We start from the raw sequence: 17,435 nt of genomic DNA, 5'->3' as shown, positions 1-17,435 counted from the left end.
AGTGATTTTAATTGGTTGGCTTTTTAGATGTTTTGTAGACTCTCCAGTTAGAGTTATTGCTAGAAACCTGTGTTCTGTAGTCAGCAAACCGTTTTTGGATTTTATAAAGAGTTGCCTCAGGTGTTGTTAAATATGGAGATCTAAACCAGGCAGACCCTATCTGATTATAACGTGTGTAAAACCAAATAAGCAGAATTCCATCTTATTTTAGAAGCCAATCTTTTTCTAGGTATGCCACATGATATAAAAGTAAATCAATTAAAGTGGCCACATTAAAACAAACAAACAAACAGTGCAACTGGAATGGCCAGCTTCACCAGTTCAGTGCACAAATAACCTCATATTCCTTTAATGGAAAGTAACCTACCTTATTGGAGGGAGAGCTCGAGCCACTGATTGTGATCAGTGATCCCCATTTCCCATTATTGTGGAGCCCACCCTCCATGCCTGGGGCTCCCTGGGTATAGGCACTTTATTTCATATTCACACACTCTGCCTTAGTTTCTCAAACTTCTCCACGGAGCCTGGATGGCTGGGTCAGAAGGAGTGTCCAGCCTCCCACCCTGTGACAGCGTTCCTGGTTACCCTGCCACCCTGATAATCTAGCCTGGGTTTTGGTTTAGATTCTCCTTCCCTCTAATAAGCGACTGCCTGGGGACACGTGGTATCTCTTCCTGATGGAGGATGTCAGACAGGCCTGACTCAATACAGCTGAAATATCCTGACATTGTAGCTCAGGAGGGGAGAAATGAAGGTCTCAATTCTAGAATGCCCTGGAGGAATCTTGGTCTTTCTGCAAAATTTCCTTTCCCCTTGGCATCATAGTAAGGAATATTGGGAGGGGTAGTCTTTGTCAATTTGTTAACAAATGCCCATGCTGTATACTTATCCTGGGGCATTAAATGCTTAATTAAGAAGTTGCATGCAGGGGTGCTCAGTCAGTTAGGCAACCCACTCTTGATTTCAGCTCAGGTCATGATCTCAGGGTTGTGAGACTGAGCCCCGTGTAGGGCTCTGCACTCAGTGTGGAGTCTGCTTGGGATTTTTTCCCCTCTTTTTCTTCCTCCCCTTTACCCTTCCCCAAGTTCCTGTGTTCTCTCTCTCTCTCAAATAAATTAATTAAACCTTTAAAAAAAAAGAAAGAAAAAGAAAACGCATGCAAATGATTTGCTTTAGAAAAAAAAATTGCTCCCAAGATGAGGTGCCTTATGATCTCCAATACTAGACATCAAAGCAGATTGAACCTTTTAATTATTAGCTTATGCCTTAAAAGAAAGTACAGTTTGGGGCACCTGCCTGACTCAGTCAGTAGAGAGCATGTGGCTCTTGATCTCTGGGTCATGAGTTTGAGCCCCACTTTGGGTGTAGAGATCACTTAAAAATAAAATCTTTTTAAAAATATACAAGTGTTTACCTCACCAGAAAACCTCTACAGAAGAGTGTATAGTTTCCCCACAGATGGATTATTCACTGCAAGGAGAAGACTAGTAACTCTACAGTAGTAAAACCAGGCAATAACTAGACCAGGTGATCAGACTTGACTTCACAAACTAAACATGTTTTTTAAAAAAGAAAGTTCTTGAATCAATACCTTTATCTTCCAACTTAAAAAATTAGAAAAAGGAGGGGCGCAGGGGTAGCTCACTTGTTAAGAGTCTACCTTTAGCTCAGGTCATGATCCCAGGGTCCTGGGATCAAGCCCCACATCCTCAGTAGGGAGTCTGCTTTTCCCTCTTCCTCTGCCCCTTCCCTCGCCCCTTCCCCTGCTTGTGCAAGCTCTCTCTCAAATAAATAAATAAAAATCTTTCAAAATAATAATAATAGTAATAAAGAAATTAGAAAAAGGAGAGAAAACCCAAGGCAAACAGGAGGGGGGAAATAACAAAGATTTCAGTGGAAATAAATGAAATAAAGAATGGAAAACAGTAGAGGAAATCAACCAGACCAAAGTTTGGATCTTAAAACAGATAAACCAAAGTGATAAACTTTTAGCTAGAATGAAGAATGAAAAAGAGAGAAAACTCAAATTCCTAAAATGAGAAATGAAAAAGGGGATATCCAACTTCACAGGGAAAAAGAATTAAAAGGGAATAAGATGAACAACTGTGTGTATCTAAATTAGGTAACTACATGAAATGGACAAACTCCTAGAAAGACAAAAAGCACCAAAACTGGCTCAAGAAAAAACAGAAAATCTGAAAATACCTACAAGAGGTTAAAGGATTGAGTTAGTAATTTAAAAACTTCCCACAGGGATAGGGAGCGATCTCCGAGTGAGGCAGCAAGATGGACGCGGGATTCTTCCGCGGAACAAGTGCAGAACAGGATAATCGGTTCAGCAACAAACAGAAGAAGCTACTGAAGCAGCTGAAATTTGCAGAATGCCTAGAAAAAAAGGTGGATATGAGCAAAGTAAATTTGGAGGTTAAAAAGCCTTGGATAACAAAACGAGTAACGGAAATCCTTGGGTTTGAAGATGATGTTGTGATTGAGTTTATATTCAACCAGCTGGAAGTGAAGAATCCACACTCCAAAATGATGCAAATCAACCTGACTGGGTTTTTGAATGGAAAAAATGCTAGAGAATTTATGGGAGAACTGTGGCCCCTGCTCTTAAGTGCACAAGAAAACATCGCTGGAATCCCTTCCGCTTTTCTAGAACTGAAGAAAGAAGAAATAAAACAGAGACAAATTGAACAAGAAAAGTTGGCATCTATGAAAAAGCAAGATGAAGACAAGGATAAGAGGGATAAGGAAGAAAAAGAAAGCAGCAGAGAAAAAAGGGAAAGGTCTCGAAGGCCAAGAAGATGCAAATCCAGATCTCCTTCCCCTAGAAGATGATCTTCCCCTGTCAGGAGAGAGAGAAAGCGCAGTCATTCTCGATCTCCCCGTCACAGAACCAAGAGCCGGAGTCTTTCCCCTGCTCCGGAAAAGAAGGAAAAACTCCAGACCTCCCAGAACCATCAATGAAAGTAAAAGAACCTTCAGTACAAGAGGCCACTTCTACTAGTGACATCCTGAAGGTTCCCAAACCTGAACCTGTACCAGAGCCTGAAGAACCTTCTCCAGAGAAAAATTCCAAAAAAGAAAAAGAGAAGGAGAAGACCCGACCAAGATCTCGGTCATGTACCAAATCAAGATCCCGGACACGGTCTCGCTCTCCTTCTCATACTCGACCTAGACGGCGTCATAGATCCTGATCAAGATCATACTCACCTAGAAGGAGGCCAAGTCCAAGAAGGCGGCCATCTCCTCGAAGAAGAACCCCACCAAGACGAATGCCGCCTCCACCCAGGCATAGAAGGAGTAGATCTCCAGTGAGATGAAGAAGGCGTTCGTTCATCAGCATCCTTGTCTGGAAGTAGCTCATCATCCTCTTCGTCCCGTTCCCGGTCACCGCCAAAGAAGCCTCCTAAGAGGACATCCAGCCCCCTCGAAAAACTCGTAGGTTATCTCCTTAAGCAAGTCCTCCCAGGCGAAGGCATAGGCCATCGCCTCCAGCAACTCCACCGCCAAAAACTCGTCATTCCCCAACACCCCAGCAGTCAAACTGTACGAGAAAAAGTCATGTTTCTGTCTCTCCAGGGAGAACTTCAGGTAAAGTGACAAAACATAAAGGTACTGAGAAAAGAGAGTCCCCTTCACCAGCACCTAAGCCTAGAAAAGTAGAGTTATCTGAATCGGAAGAAGATAAAGGTGGCAAAATGGCTGCGGCAGATTCTGTGCAGCAGAGACGTCAGTACAGACGACAGAACCAGCAGTCCTCATCTGATTCTGGCTCCTCTTCTTCCTCAGAAGATGAGCGACCCAAGAGGTCCCATGTGAAGAATGGTGAGGTAGGCAGGCATCGGAGACATTCCCCTTTCCGGAGTGCCTCTCCATCACCTCCAAAGCGCCAGAAAGAGACTTCCCTTCGGATACAAATGCGGAAGCGATGGGAATCGCCAGTGACTAAAAGTGGTAGACGGAGGAGGAGTCCCTCCCCACCATCTACCAGAAGGCGACGTTCTCCTTCTCCTGCCCCTCCTCCTCGCAGGCGCAGGTCCCCCACTCCGCCACCACGACTAAGGACTCCTTCTCCTCCCCCCTGCCGGTGCTCACCTTCCCCAAGAAGATATTCTCCTCCAATACAGAGGAGATACTCTCCTTCTCCACCTCCAAAGAGAAGAACAGCTTCTCCCCCTCCCCCTCCTAAACGAAGGGCCTCACCATCTCCACCACCAAAGCGTCAGGTCTCCCATTCTCCACCTTCCAAACAAAGAAGCTCCCCAGTCACCAAAAGACATTCGCCTTCATTATCATCAAAGCATAGGAAAGGGTCTTCCCCTAGCCGGTCTACCCAGGAGCCCCAGTAACCACAACCAAACAAAAGGCATTCTCCCTCACCACGGCCTCGAGCTCCTCAAACCTCCTCAAGTCCTCCACCTGTTCGAAGAGGAGCATCATCATCACCCCAAAGAAGGCAGTCCCCTTCTCCAAGTACTAGGCCCATTAGGAGAGTCTCCAGGACTCGGGAACCCAAAAAGTCAAAAAAGGCTGCCTCACTAAGCCCTCAGTCTATAAGGAGGGTCTCGTCCTCCCGATCTGTCTCAGGATCTCCTGAGCCAGCAGCTAAAAAACCCCCAGCACCTCAATCTCCTGTCCAGTCCCAGTCCCCCTCTACCAACTGGTCACCAGCCATACTGGTCAAAAAGGCTAAAAGCCCAACCCCAAGTCCATCTCCAGCGAGGAACTCAGACCCAGAAGGAGGTGGAAAGAAAAAGAAGAAAAAGAAGGACAAGAAACACAAAAAGGATAAGAAGCACAAGAAGCACAAAAAACACAAGAAGGAAAAGGCCGTGGCGGCAGCCGCCGCAGCAGCCGTCGCCCCTGCGGCCCCCGCTGCCCCCACGACCACATCGGCACAGGAGGAACCGGAAACAGAGCCCGAGCCTAAGAAGGAGACCGAAAGCGAGCCCGAAGACAACCTCGACGACTTAGAAAAGCACCTGCGCGAAAAGGCGCTGAGGTCGATGCGGAAAGCTCAAGTGTCCCCACAGTCTTAGGCGGGAATGTGTGTCACAATGTACATTTTATTTGGTTTGTACGCAATTCAATTTCAAAATTGCTAAAATGTGTTTGAGCTTTAGACTATAACATTTGTTGTAATAATTGCTAGGTTGAAGTTCACCATGTAAAAAAAAAGGGGGGCATGGATTTACATTGCAAAAGGTGTCCACAGTGTATTAGTGACATTATTTCATTGACAGCTGACATAAATTCATTTAGACTGAAATATTTTAAGCCAAAAAAAGTCCCCTTTTTAAAAAAGGGGGTTTCAATATTGTTGGCATTCTTATGGTTTCTTTAAAGGCCTTGGCTATTCCCAGAGGTTTTCTTTCTTTTCATTTTTTTAAAAATTTTTTCTCATTTGAGTCTTAGCACCCATTTAAGTTATGATGCTTCCAACCTTGTATGGTTGCTAGCTTGCCCAGAAATAAGACCACTGTTGAACTCCCACAAAAGTATAAGTGAATATTTTAATGCCACAATCTTTCCTGTTGCCTGTGGAGTCTCTGCTGAAATGAATCAAGATTCGAGCTCTAGGACGAGATGGAAAATGAAAGCATGTTGTTTGCCAGGACACTTTGGGTTTATATTGATGTGTAACAAGTTGATTTGGAACACTGGAATTTCATTCTATTCTGTTGTGGTTTTTTTTGTAAAGGCAATTAACTAGTCCCAGGAAGGATCCTTCAGTTATATAAAAGTTTGTTTTATGAAATGTCATGGCTCCATTCATAATTTTGTCTTGTTCTTCCAATTGGTATATACAACCTTCAGAGCTCTCGTATTTGGAAGGCTGGAAGGGCCCAGACTTTGAAATAGTGTCTTTGTTTTCACTGTTTTTGTTTTTTGTTTGTTTTTTTTAAAAACTAAAGCTATATAAAACTTGTGGATTAAACAGAATAAATTTCTAAATTTAAAAAAAAAAAAAAAAAAAACTTCCCACAAAGAAAAACCCAGGCCCAGATGACTACATTGGTGAATTCTACCAAACATGTAAAGAATTATATCAATCCTTTACAAACTCTTTCCCTCCCCCTTGAGACCAGGAACAAGACAAGGATGTCTGCTTTCACCACATTTATTTTTTTTTAGATTTTATTTATTTATTTGAGAGAAAGAGAGAGGAAGAGGGAGAGGGAGAAGCAGACTCCCCACTGAGCAGGGAGCCCAATGCAGGGCTCATCCCAGGATCCTGGGACCATGACCTGAGCCAAAGGCAGATGCTTAACTGGTTGAGCCACTCAGGTGACCCCCCCACATTTATTTAACATCGTACTGGAAGTTCTAACCGGGGCAATCAGACAAGAAAGAAATAAAAGGCATCCAGATTACAGAAGAGGTAAAAAAAAAAAAAAAGACATGATCTTGCATATAGAAAATCCTAAGGAATCAGAAACTATTAGAGCAATAAGTGAGTTCAGCAAGTTTGCAGGATACAAGATCAAAATATAAAAATTAATTGTATTTTTATACATCAACAATGAACATGGCAAACATGAAATTAAGAAAGCAATTACATTTACAACAGCATCAAAAAAGATTATTTATTTATTTATTTTAGAGAGAGAGAGATCTTATTTTAGAGAGAGCACGCAAGCTGGGGGATGAGCAGAGGGAGAAAAACAAGGCGACTCCATGCTGAGTGTGGGGCCCAATGTGGGGCTTGAGTTCATGTCCCTGAGATCACGACCTGAGCCAAAACCAAGCTGGACACTTAACTGACTGAGCTACCCAAGCACCCTGAAGTACTGTTGAAAGAAATTTAATAAAAATCTCAGTAAATGAAAAGACTTCCCACTTTCACAGATGGAAAGACTTACTACTGTTAAGGTGGCAATACCTCCCAAATTGCTCTACAGATCCAACTCAATCCCTCTCAAAAATCCCAGCTGGCTTTTTTGCAGAAATTGGCAAACGGATCCTAAAATTCACATGGAAATCAAGAGACCCAGGAAGGCCAAAATCATCTTCAAAAAGAAGAATAAGGCTGGAAGACTCCTAATTTCCAACTTCAGAATGTATTACAAAACTTCAGTAGTCAAGATGGTATAGTACTGGTATGCAGGTAGGCATATAGATCTATTAAATATAACTGAGAATCCAGAAATAAGCCCTGACATTGATGGTCGATTGAGGCTGGATGAAGATGGCAAAATAATTTAATGGAGAAAGAATAGTCTTTTCAACAAGTGTTGTTGGGAAAACTGCATATCCACATGCAAAAGAATGAAGCTGGACCGCTATTTCACACTACATACTCTATAACTCAATAACTCAAAGAACTCGAAATGACTGAAGACCTAAATGTAAAAGCTGAAACTATAAAACTCTTAGAATGAAACATAGGAGTAAATCTTCACAACCTTGGGTTCAGCAATGGTTTCTTTCGAGACAACATCAAAGGCACAAGCAAAGAAAAAAATGAAAATTTAGATTACATGAGAATAAAAACTTTTGTGCTACAAACGATACCATAAAGAAAGTGAAAAGACTACTTGAAAGTTGCTAAAAGAGATCTTAAATGTTCTACACACACACACACACACACACACACACACAATAACTACATGAGGTAATGGCTAGGTTAACTAATCTTATTAAGGTAATCATTCCACAATATATACATGTATCAAACTATATTGTACACCTTAAACTTACACAGTGTTATATGTCACTTATATCTCAATAAAGCTGGGCGGGGGGAGAAAGTGAAGAGACAATCCACAAAATGGGGGGAAATATTTGCTAATCATATTATCTGATAATGGACTTGTATCTAGAATACATAAAAAAGTCTTATAACTCAATAATGGAAAGGCACCCAATTTTAAAATGGGCAAAGGATTCAAATAGACATTTCTCCAAGGAAGACATACAAATGGCCCTTAAGTACAGGAAAAGACGCTCAACATCATTACTCATCAGGGAAATCTAAACCACAATAAGATTCTGCTTTACACCCACTAGGATGGTTATAATTTTAAAAATGGATAATAACAAGTTTTGGTGGGGAAATGGAGAAATTACCCTCATAGGTTGCTGGTGAGAGTGTAAAATGGTACAGCCACTTTGAAAAACATTTTGGCAATTCCTAAAATATTTAAACATAGAGTTACCATACAACTCAGTAATTTCACTCTTAGGTGTATATATATATATATTTATATATATATATATATACACCCAAGAGAAATGAAAACATGTGTCCACATAAAAACTTGTACACACATGTTCTTAGAAGCATTATTCATAAGAGTCAAAAAGTGGAAACAATCCAAATGTCCATCAACTTATGAATGAATAAATAAAATGTGATATATACATACAATGGCATATTATTCAGCCATAAAAAGAAATCAAATACTGATACATGCTATGGCATGAATGAACCTTGAAAACATTATGCTAAGTGAAAGAAGCCAGTCACAAAAGGTGACATATTGTATGATTCCATTTATATGAAATGTCAAGAATAAGCAAATCAATAGAGACAGAAAGTAGATTAGTAGCTATTTAGGGCTGATGATAAAACGGAGGCAGGTGGTGGGGGAGGAAAGGAGATGGGGAATCACAGCTAATGGGTAGGATTTTTTTTAGGGGGAATGAAAATGTTCTAAAATTAGATTGTGGTGGTAATTGCACAACCCTGCGGATATAGTAAAAACCAATGAATTGTACACTTTAAATGGGTGAATTTTACAGTATGTGAATTATGTCTCAACAAAGTTGTTTTTTAAAAATTAATCACTGAGGGGCAAGTAGAAGTCACATAGATCCAGAGATGATCCCCTGAGTAGGATCCATCACTTTTGTGGTATTCTGGCTAGGGAGAAGTGACTGAAACCTAATCCTAAAAAAACAGGACAGAAAGTGTGGACTGTTCTGTATGATAATTTGTCTATATCCTTAAAAATTGTCAGTGTCATGAAGGACAAATGAAGGCTGAGACATTTACATGATTAGAGCCTAATAAGACCTACGCTCTGTGATACTGAACTGGATTGGATCCTAGCCTAGAGGAAAAAATGCCCTAAAGAACATATTAACAAAATTGGAACTAGATTGCAGATTAAAATATCGAATCGAGGTTAAATTTCCAGAACTCCATAAATGCACTATGGTTAGGTAAGAAAGCATCTTTGTTATGTGGACAAAAACCTACAAGTAAGAGGCATGGTACATGCAATCTACTCTCCCACAGAGAGATTAGAAATCAACATAAAAGAATATATATGAAGAAAAGCAAAGGAGTGATGATCACAGAAGTCAGGAGACTAGTGGGGAAGGAAGGGATATAATTAGAGAAGGACTTGAGGGGGGCCTTGCAGGCAAGGGAGAGGGCAGGGGAGTACTGTTCTATGTTTTAGCCAGGGTGACAGAACACAAGTATTTATATTATTATTATTGTCCTTGAAAGTAAGCTCTTTCCTGGATTTGTTACATTTTACAGTTAAAAAATAATTTGAAAGGAATAAATCTAAATTCCTATACCAACAATCTAAAAGAAAGCCAAAATCAGAATAGTCTAATCAATCTATAAGATTATAGAGTATTTTCTAGGACTCGCTTCTGTTACTCAGTATTATGATTTTGATAAATTTTCCCTGTTAAAAACATCTTGTTAAGGTCTGCCTATTAAATTTAAAAAAATTATTAATTCTGGATAGTGGGTAATAGATGAATAGTTAATAGTTGAATTCTCTACATTTCTGAGGCTTTTTTCTTATGATTTAAAATAAATTTAAAAGTGCATGCCTTCGGCACCTAGGTGGCTCAGTCGGTTAAGTGACTGACTCTTGATTTTGGCTCAGGTCATAATCTCAGGGTCGTGAGATCAAGCCCTGCATCTAGCTCCACACTCAGCAGGGAGTCTGCTTGAGATTCTCTCTCCCTCTGCTCCTCCTCTCTCTCTCTCTCTCTAAAATAATAAGTAAATCAATCTTAAAAAAGAAAAAAAAATAAGGGGCACCTGGGTGGCTCAGTCATTAAGCATCTGCCTTCGGTTCAGGTCATGATCCCAGGGTCCTGGGATTGAGCCCCGCATTGGGCTCCCTGCTCCACAGGAAGCCTGCTTCTCCCTTTCCCAATCCCCCTGCTGTGTTCCCTCTCTCACTGTGTCTCTCTGTCAAACAAATAAATAAAATCTTTAAAAAATAAAATAAAATAAAATAAATAAAAATAAAATTCATGCCTGATTCTGCCTAAGAAAACATTTCCTAGGTTCATGGGTAAGTGTCATTTGTCAGAGAGTGCCAGGCTGACTGTTAGGGTTTTCTGGGGTTTTATACCTGACCAGTTTTATGACCTGGATCTACATCATGGATCATGCTTTGTGACCATGAGCCATCTACTTAAGCATTCTTTTTTTTATAAAATTTCCCTCTTTAAAGTAAGAAATGGAATTTACCCATTTTGTTCAGATATAATGTTCTTTCAGGGAAGTTACTAATACTGGAAATCACTATGAAAAGAATGCCATATGTCCTAGGTTTACCAACTTAAAGATGTACCATTTACTTAAAGCTTTAAGCTTTTTTTTTAAGTTTTTTTAAAAGAATTTATTTATTTATTTGAGACAGAGAAAGAGCATGAGTGGAGATAGGAGCAGAGGGAAAGGGAGAAGCAGACTACCTGCCAAGTAGGGAGCCTGAGGCAGGTCTCCATCCCAGGACGCTGGGATCATGACCTGAGCCAAAGGCAGATGCTTAACCCACTGAGTGACCCAGGTGCCCTAAAGATTTAAGATTTTTGAGGAAAAAGGAAAAAAAAAGAAGGAAGGAAAGAAGGAAAGAAGGAAAGAAAGAAAGAAAGAAAGAAAGAAAGAAAGAAAGAAAGAAAGAAAAGAAGGAAGGTAGGAAGGAAGGAAGGAAGGAAAAGAAAGAAAGAAAGAAAGAAAGAAAGAAAGAAAGAAAGAAAGAAAGAAAGAAAGAAAGAGAAAGAAAGAAAGAAAGAAAAAGAAAGAAAGAAAGAAAGAAAGAAAGAAAGAAAGAAAGAAAGAAAGAAAGAAAAAGAAAGAAAGAAAAACCACCATGTTGAATTAACAAATCTTCCTAAAAGGTACATTATATTGTCAAGAAAATACAGTAATTACCCTCTTTCTGCCAGTATCATTTTGCCTTGGTCTGAACTGCCTTCCAACATGCCAAAGGACTGATGAAGCCCTCTTCCTGAACATTACTGTTTCCTCATAGAGATCCTCAGTCTTGGTCCCTCCTAAAATTTGACTAAAATGAGAGTAGAAGGATGCTTTTTGAAAAGATGTAGCAATGATTGGAGGAAGGGATGGGAAAGGAGACCAAAACTGTGGCAGCTAGAGTGCAGGTGACCATGATACTGACTAGAAAGGCCTCGGGAAGCTGGACTCCCAAGCCTGCAGTGGGGGCGGTCAGGAGCAGTTCAAATTATGTCTAAGAATCCTGAAAAATTGGCAGCACCAGATACCTCTGGAATTTGAGGGATAAGGGCATGGCTGAAATAAGGAAAGCTGGTAAAATGTGTTTGTGAAACAGTGAAATACCTAGACCCCCCTCCCCAACTCCATACCACTGGGCACCTGTTCCTCACTTACTGATAAGAGAAATTCAGGTTTATCCTCTAGAGAGAATAAAACAGAAACTCTCTAGATTGAGGGAGGCCAGGTACATTTGAAGGTATAGGCAACACATTAAAAAACAGGAGGATTCAAAGATACTATGAGAGAATATTTTTGTTCTTGGGAAATACACACTGAAGTATTAGGAGGTTAATGGGCATGACTATTCTCAGATGGTTCAGAAAAATAATAACGTATGTGTATGTGGGGGGGTAACAAAATGTTAAATGTGGCAAAATACTAATCATTTGTAAATCTGGATAAAATGTATATGGAAATTTTCAGTAGTATTCTGACAACTTTTATGTAAATTTGAAATTCAAAATAAAAAGTTTTTTACTTTGTTTTTGTTTTTTAAAGAGAGACAATGCAAAGAACACCAGGCCCTTTCTGCCTCCACCCATTGGCTATCGAAATGCCAGTAGCCAGACCTTTACCCTACAGAAAGGGAATTTGAATATCCCTCTCCAGGGAGTCTGAGCAGCTCAAGAGGAAAGATAAATGGAGCTCCATAAAGATATAGGGAGCCTTCTCTCCCCAACAGCCCACTGAGAATGTCTCTATGAAGCTGAAGGTCTGTGGGCCCCAACCACATGGTCAGATTTTGCAATCACCTTTTTAGTACTCCACACTTGGAGTGCGTGGGTGACTCAGTTGGTTGAGCATCTGTCTGACTCTTGGTTTTGGCTCAGTTCATGATCCCGAAGTTGTGGGATGGAGCCCCACATTGGACTCTGTGCTCAGTGCAGAGTGCGCTTCAGATTCTATCTCCCCCTCCCTCCTGCTCACTTTCTCTCTCTCTCCAATAAATTAAAAAAAAAAAATCTTTAGGGACACCTGGGTGGCTCAGTCAGTTAAGCATCTGCCTTCAACTCAGGTCATGATCCTGGAGTCCTGGAATCGGGTCCCACATTGGGCTCTCTGCTCAGCAGGGAGCCTGCTTCCACCTCTCCCTCTGCCTCTCCCCCTGCTTGTACTCCCTCTGTCTCTCTCTCTCTCTCAAATGAATAAATAAAATCTGAAAAAAAATTTTTTTAATTAAAAAAAATCTTTAGTACTCCACACTTATTTATGAAGAGACAGCTAAAGAGGCAAGACAGATAGATACAAAAGGCAAACAGGAAAAACAGAGCCCAACTTAGAGAATCAGGGGGCAAGGAGAAAAAAACCTGGGTGGGAGTGGGCAGGTTGGGTGAGGGGACTAACATTAACATCCTCGAGAGATAAGATAGTGTTACATTCATAAAACAAGAAGGGCATGCTTTTTTTTTTAAGATTTTATTATTTATTTGAGAGAGAGAGAGAGAGCACAAATGCACAAGCAGGGGGAGCGGCAGGCAGAGGGAGAAGCAGACTCCCCGTTGAGCAGTGAGCCCGATGCAGGACTCGATCCCAGACCCTGGGATCATGACCTCAGCCAAAGGCAGACACTTAACAACTGAGCCACCCAGGCATCCCGAAGGGGATGCTTTTAAAAGAAACAGTAGGGGAATCAAAAACAGCCCTTAGAAATTGAAAACATGTTAGTGAAAATGAAAAATTCAATAAAATATTGGAAAAATAAGTTTTGAAAATTTCCCAAAAAGTAGAGAAAAAAGACAAAGTGATAGAAAAGTAAAGAGAAAAGGTGAGAAAATAAAAGGATCTGTCCAGGGGGTCCCAAACCTAAATAATAGGAAGTCTAGAAAAAGAGAAAATGGAGAGATAGAAATCAGAAATTAAAATAATTTGAGATAATTTCTCAGAACTGAAGAACAAATTTTTCAATTAAAAGCCCCACTGGGTGAATTTCAGAAATTTGGAAACCTGAAATTTTCTGTCATCGGTAGGAGGTGAGGAGCAGTTGCCAATGGCGTAAGGTGAGGAGGGGTATGGAGTCTGGCAAAATCTATTAACAAGACTCATACTAAGACATATCACTGTGAAATTTCAGAACAATGGGATCAAAGAGAAAATTCTACAAGCTTCTAGAGACAGGAAACTAAGACTCTTGAGTTTTAAAAAGAAAGGGGGTAGAATTTTGAATCTGATGTTTTCTTTTCCAAAGTTTACTTATGTTAGTTCTTTTCTGCTCCACTCCTGCAGTGTGCTTGTGTTACTCATTCATAGTACATTTAGATTCATTTTTTATAATTTGTATTCTATTTTGGGTTTCCTTTGCAGTCTGGTTGAATTTTTTAAATTTGCATTAAGATGTGTTTTTATTTATTTTTTTCATCATGATAAGTGTACTCTTTAATCCCATCCCCTATTTCCCCCATCCTCCCATCTATCTTCCCTCTGATAACCATCAGTTTGTTCTCTAGAGTTAAGAGTCTGTTTCTTGCTTTGTCTCTTTTTTTCCCCTTTGCTCATTTGTGTTGTTTCTTAAATTCCACATATGAGTGAAATCACATGGTATTTATCTTTCTCTGACTGACTTATTTTATTTAGCATTATACTCTCTAGATCTATCCATGCTGTTGCAAATGGTAAGATTTTATTCTTTTTGTGGAATGGAATAATATTCTATTTTACACAAACACACACACCTCACATCTTCTTTAACTATTCATTAGTTGATGGACACTTGGGCTGCTTCCATAGTTTGGCCATTGTAAATAATGCTGCCATAAACATACAGGTGCATGTATCCCTTTGAATTAGTGTTTCTGCATTTTTTTTTTTTTTGGTAAAGTACTGTGATTCCTGGATCATAGGGTAGTTCTATTTTCAATTTCTTGAGGAACCTCTATACTGTTTTCCACAGTAGCTCTACCAATTTGCATTCTCACCAGTAGTGCAAGAGGGTTCCCCTTTCTCCACATCCTCACCAACACTTGTTGTTTCTTGTGTTTTTTATTTTAGCCATTCTACAGAGCATTGCCTTCAAGATTCTGAGAGAAAATTACTTTCTTATATTTTATTTTATACCCAGTTCATTTATCAATTATGTATGAAGATAGATTAAAAGTGTTTCCAGACTTACAAAATCCCCCCAAATTTGCTTCCTATGCATTCTTTCCTTAAGAAGCTCTCAAGGAAAAAAAAAAGACTTAGCTAAGAACCAGGAAAGATATGAGAAAAAAAGAAGATTCCATAGAAGAGAGGGATAAAGGGAATCCAGAGAGGTACCATAAAAAAGAGGTTCTAGGATCACAGCTACACAGGATGTGAGGGCAAACTATCCAGTGCACCCAAAAGATAAACATATTGAAGGTTATAATTTCCAATGTCCCTGTGGCCATTGTTCCACTTCTTTAACTTGAGGACAGAATGAGTCTGGCCCTGATTCCAACGTAACCTTGACTTAACCATCTGCTAATAAATTTCTGTTCTTGTCTCTGCCCAGCTGCCTGAGTCAGATGAAGACACTTACTTCATTCCACATAAGTGGCCTGCTTTGATCTATTCATGAGCACTAGGGGTGGTTCATAAGCATAGAATCTGAAAATACAGAGCAACACACTCCCTCTGACATATTTCTGCCATGCATCTCAACAGTGGCCTTTCTTTACACAACTAGGTTTCTACCTGTTACTATTTTCCAAAACAATGTATTGTTTAGTTTAGAAATACATAGATGGAAAACCATAAAGTAAGGAAATTATAAACACAGGATAGCAGTTACTTGGAAGTTGGGGAGGGGGAAATCAAGGAAAAACATTAAAAGGACCAGTAATATTCTATTTATTAACCTGAACATGTTTTAGGGATGTGTGTGTGAGAGAGAGAGAGGGAAAGAGATGTAGTGTTCATTGTATTATTATTCTGCAAATTATACAGATTTTATATTGTTTATATGTATAGTATATCTGCACGTTTGCTATATTCGCAACAAAAATTTCTTTTAAAAGAGAGTAAGCAAAATTACTGGCACTTTGCTCAAAAGTTCTTTTTACTTAATCAAGAATTTATAGATACTGGCAGATAATTTAAAACATTTTTTTTCTGCAAGGAATTTTAATAGTCCTTCTAAAATCCATTTTTAAATCCTCAAGTAGTTCCATATGGTTGGAGGAAAGATGAATGTAACAGAGTGCAGGAGATGAATTTCTAGAGGCAGGCAATGCCAAATCATGAAGGGCCTTGTATGCTAAAATAATCCTGGCCTGCAGGGAGGTCTCTAGCTAAACTTAGATAAGGTTAACATATGTGAGGCTAGTGACATCCCTATCCCCCCAGCCTTTCTTCATCAATGTGTCTGGAACAGATCAGGAGGTACTATGGTGCCCCAGCAACGTGTAATGAGCAAACACATAAGGAATGTGCCAGGTTCTTTGAGCAGGTAAGTATTTTTTTGAGAAAGAGCTTTTGGCTTGCCAGTGGGCTTGTGTTGAGTTTGAACACCTGGTCATTGAACACCGAGATACCGTGTAACCTAAGCTGCGTTACATGGAGCAGGTGTTAGCTGGTCCAGTTAACTATTATACTGTGCTGCCCAGAGGTACTACCTCAAAAAAGGGAATTAGTATGTATAAGAAGGACTATGCCCGAACAGGTCCTGAAAGCTAATTGTTTCAAGAGTAGATGGATCATATTTGCTGTATGTGTACTTATGCTACATTCTGGCTTCTCCTTGACTGTGGACACTACTGTGTCATCATGGGAATTCCCTAAATCCAGCTGACTGAGGATGAACTATTTTGAGTCTGGTTTATTGATGGCACTTGTGGTATAGCCCCTCTTGGTTGTCCTAAAGGACAGCAAAGCAGAAAAATCTTCCCAGTGTGTAGAACATTAGGTAATACATCTCCTTGTCCACAGTACCTAGGAGAGATTAGCCTGAATTAAGAACCTACATCAATTCCTGGACAAAGGCTTGTGTCTTAAATGGATGATCAGTGACTTGGAATGACCATGATGCAGAGATTGCTGACTGTTGACAAAAAGCTTTAGGGAAGAGGTTCAAGGACAGACCTCTCAGAATGGGCCAAGAGTATGCAAGCATTTGGGCCCAAGTAAACATTCAAAAAAGCCCTCCACTATGGAGAAGTTTTGTAATAATTAGTTTGGCAAGATGACTCACTTTGTGGATACCAGTCAACCTCCAATCATTCAGTGCGTGCTCATGAATAAAGTGGTAGTTGTGTCAAGACAGAAGCTGTGCAAAGCCTCATCAACATGGACTTCCCTTCACCAAAGCCAGACTTGTGTAGCATGGGCTAATTGCTATTTCTGAGTGCCCAACTTACCAGCAGCAACAATCATCAGCCCCTGTGTGGGGCTTCTCAGGGGAATCAGTTGTCGCATTTGGGAGGTTGATTGTATACCATTGGATCTCTTCAGTTATGAAAGGGGCAAGAATGCATCCTCACAAGGATACTTATTCTGAATTTGGATTTTTTTTCTCTGTTTGCTATCTTTCTAGCACCCCATCCATGGACTTATGGAACACTACACCGTCATGGTACTCCCAAATATTACTTCTAACCAAGAAGATCAGTCTACACCAAAAGAAGGAAGGTAATGGGTTTATCTTCTCAGGATTCACTGATCTTACCACGTGTGCTATCACATAACAACAGCTGTCTAGCTGCCCATATAGAATGGTGGAATGGCCTATTATTGACAGGTAGGAATGAAATTGTAATTGCCGATGGCCTCAGAGAGACAAAGTAAGAAAAGAGCTTTGTAGTTGGAATGGAACTGTATACGCAGATGCATGTAGATATGAGAAAATACAGCATATCTGAGGCGTTGCAGGTAATTCAGGAAGGCAGAGAACAAGGAGGGCAAGAAAAAGGGTTCATCAGGTAAACGTCATAACTCGCTGAGAAGCATGGGCTCTTTTCCATGGGTGATAGGGAGCCAA

At 40.1% G+C, this 17,435-nt stretch overlaps 1 pseudogene; it reads left to right on the top strand.

Moving 5' to 3' along the window:
• Positions 1-2,258: 2,258 nt before the first annotated feature.
• Positions 2,259-5,181, top strand: LOC114224866 (serine/arginine repetitive matrix protein 1 pseudogene; annotated as a pseudogene).
• The last annotated feature ends 12,254 nt before the right edge of the window (positions 5,182-17,435 follow it).

This window comes from Eumetopias jubatus, unplaced genomic scaffold (genome assembly GCF_037043125.1).
Source record: "Eumetopias jubatus isolate StellerSeaLion01/CBP00866 unplaced genomic scaffold, mEumJub1_p1.0 scaffold_2, whole genome shotgun sequence".
Taxonomy (NCBI): Eukaryota; Metazoa; Chordata; class Mammalia; order Carnivora; family Otariidae; genus Eumetopias; species Eumetopias jubatus.
Note: the sequence above shows the minus strand (reverse complement) of the source record. Positions and strands in the feature narration are given on the sequence as shown.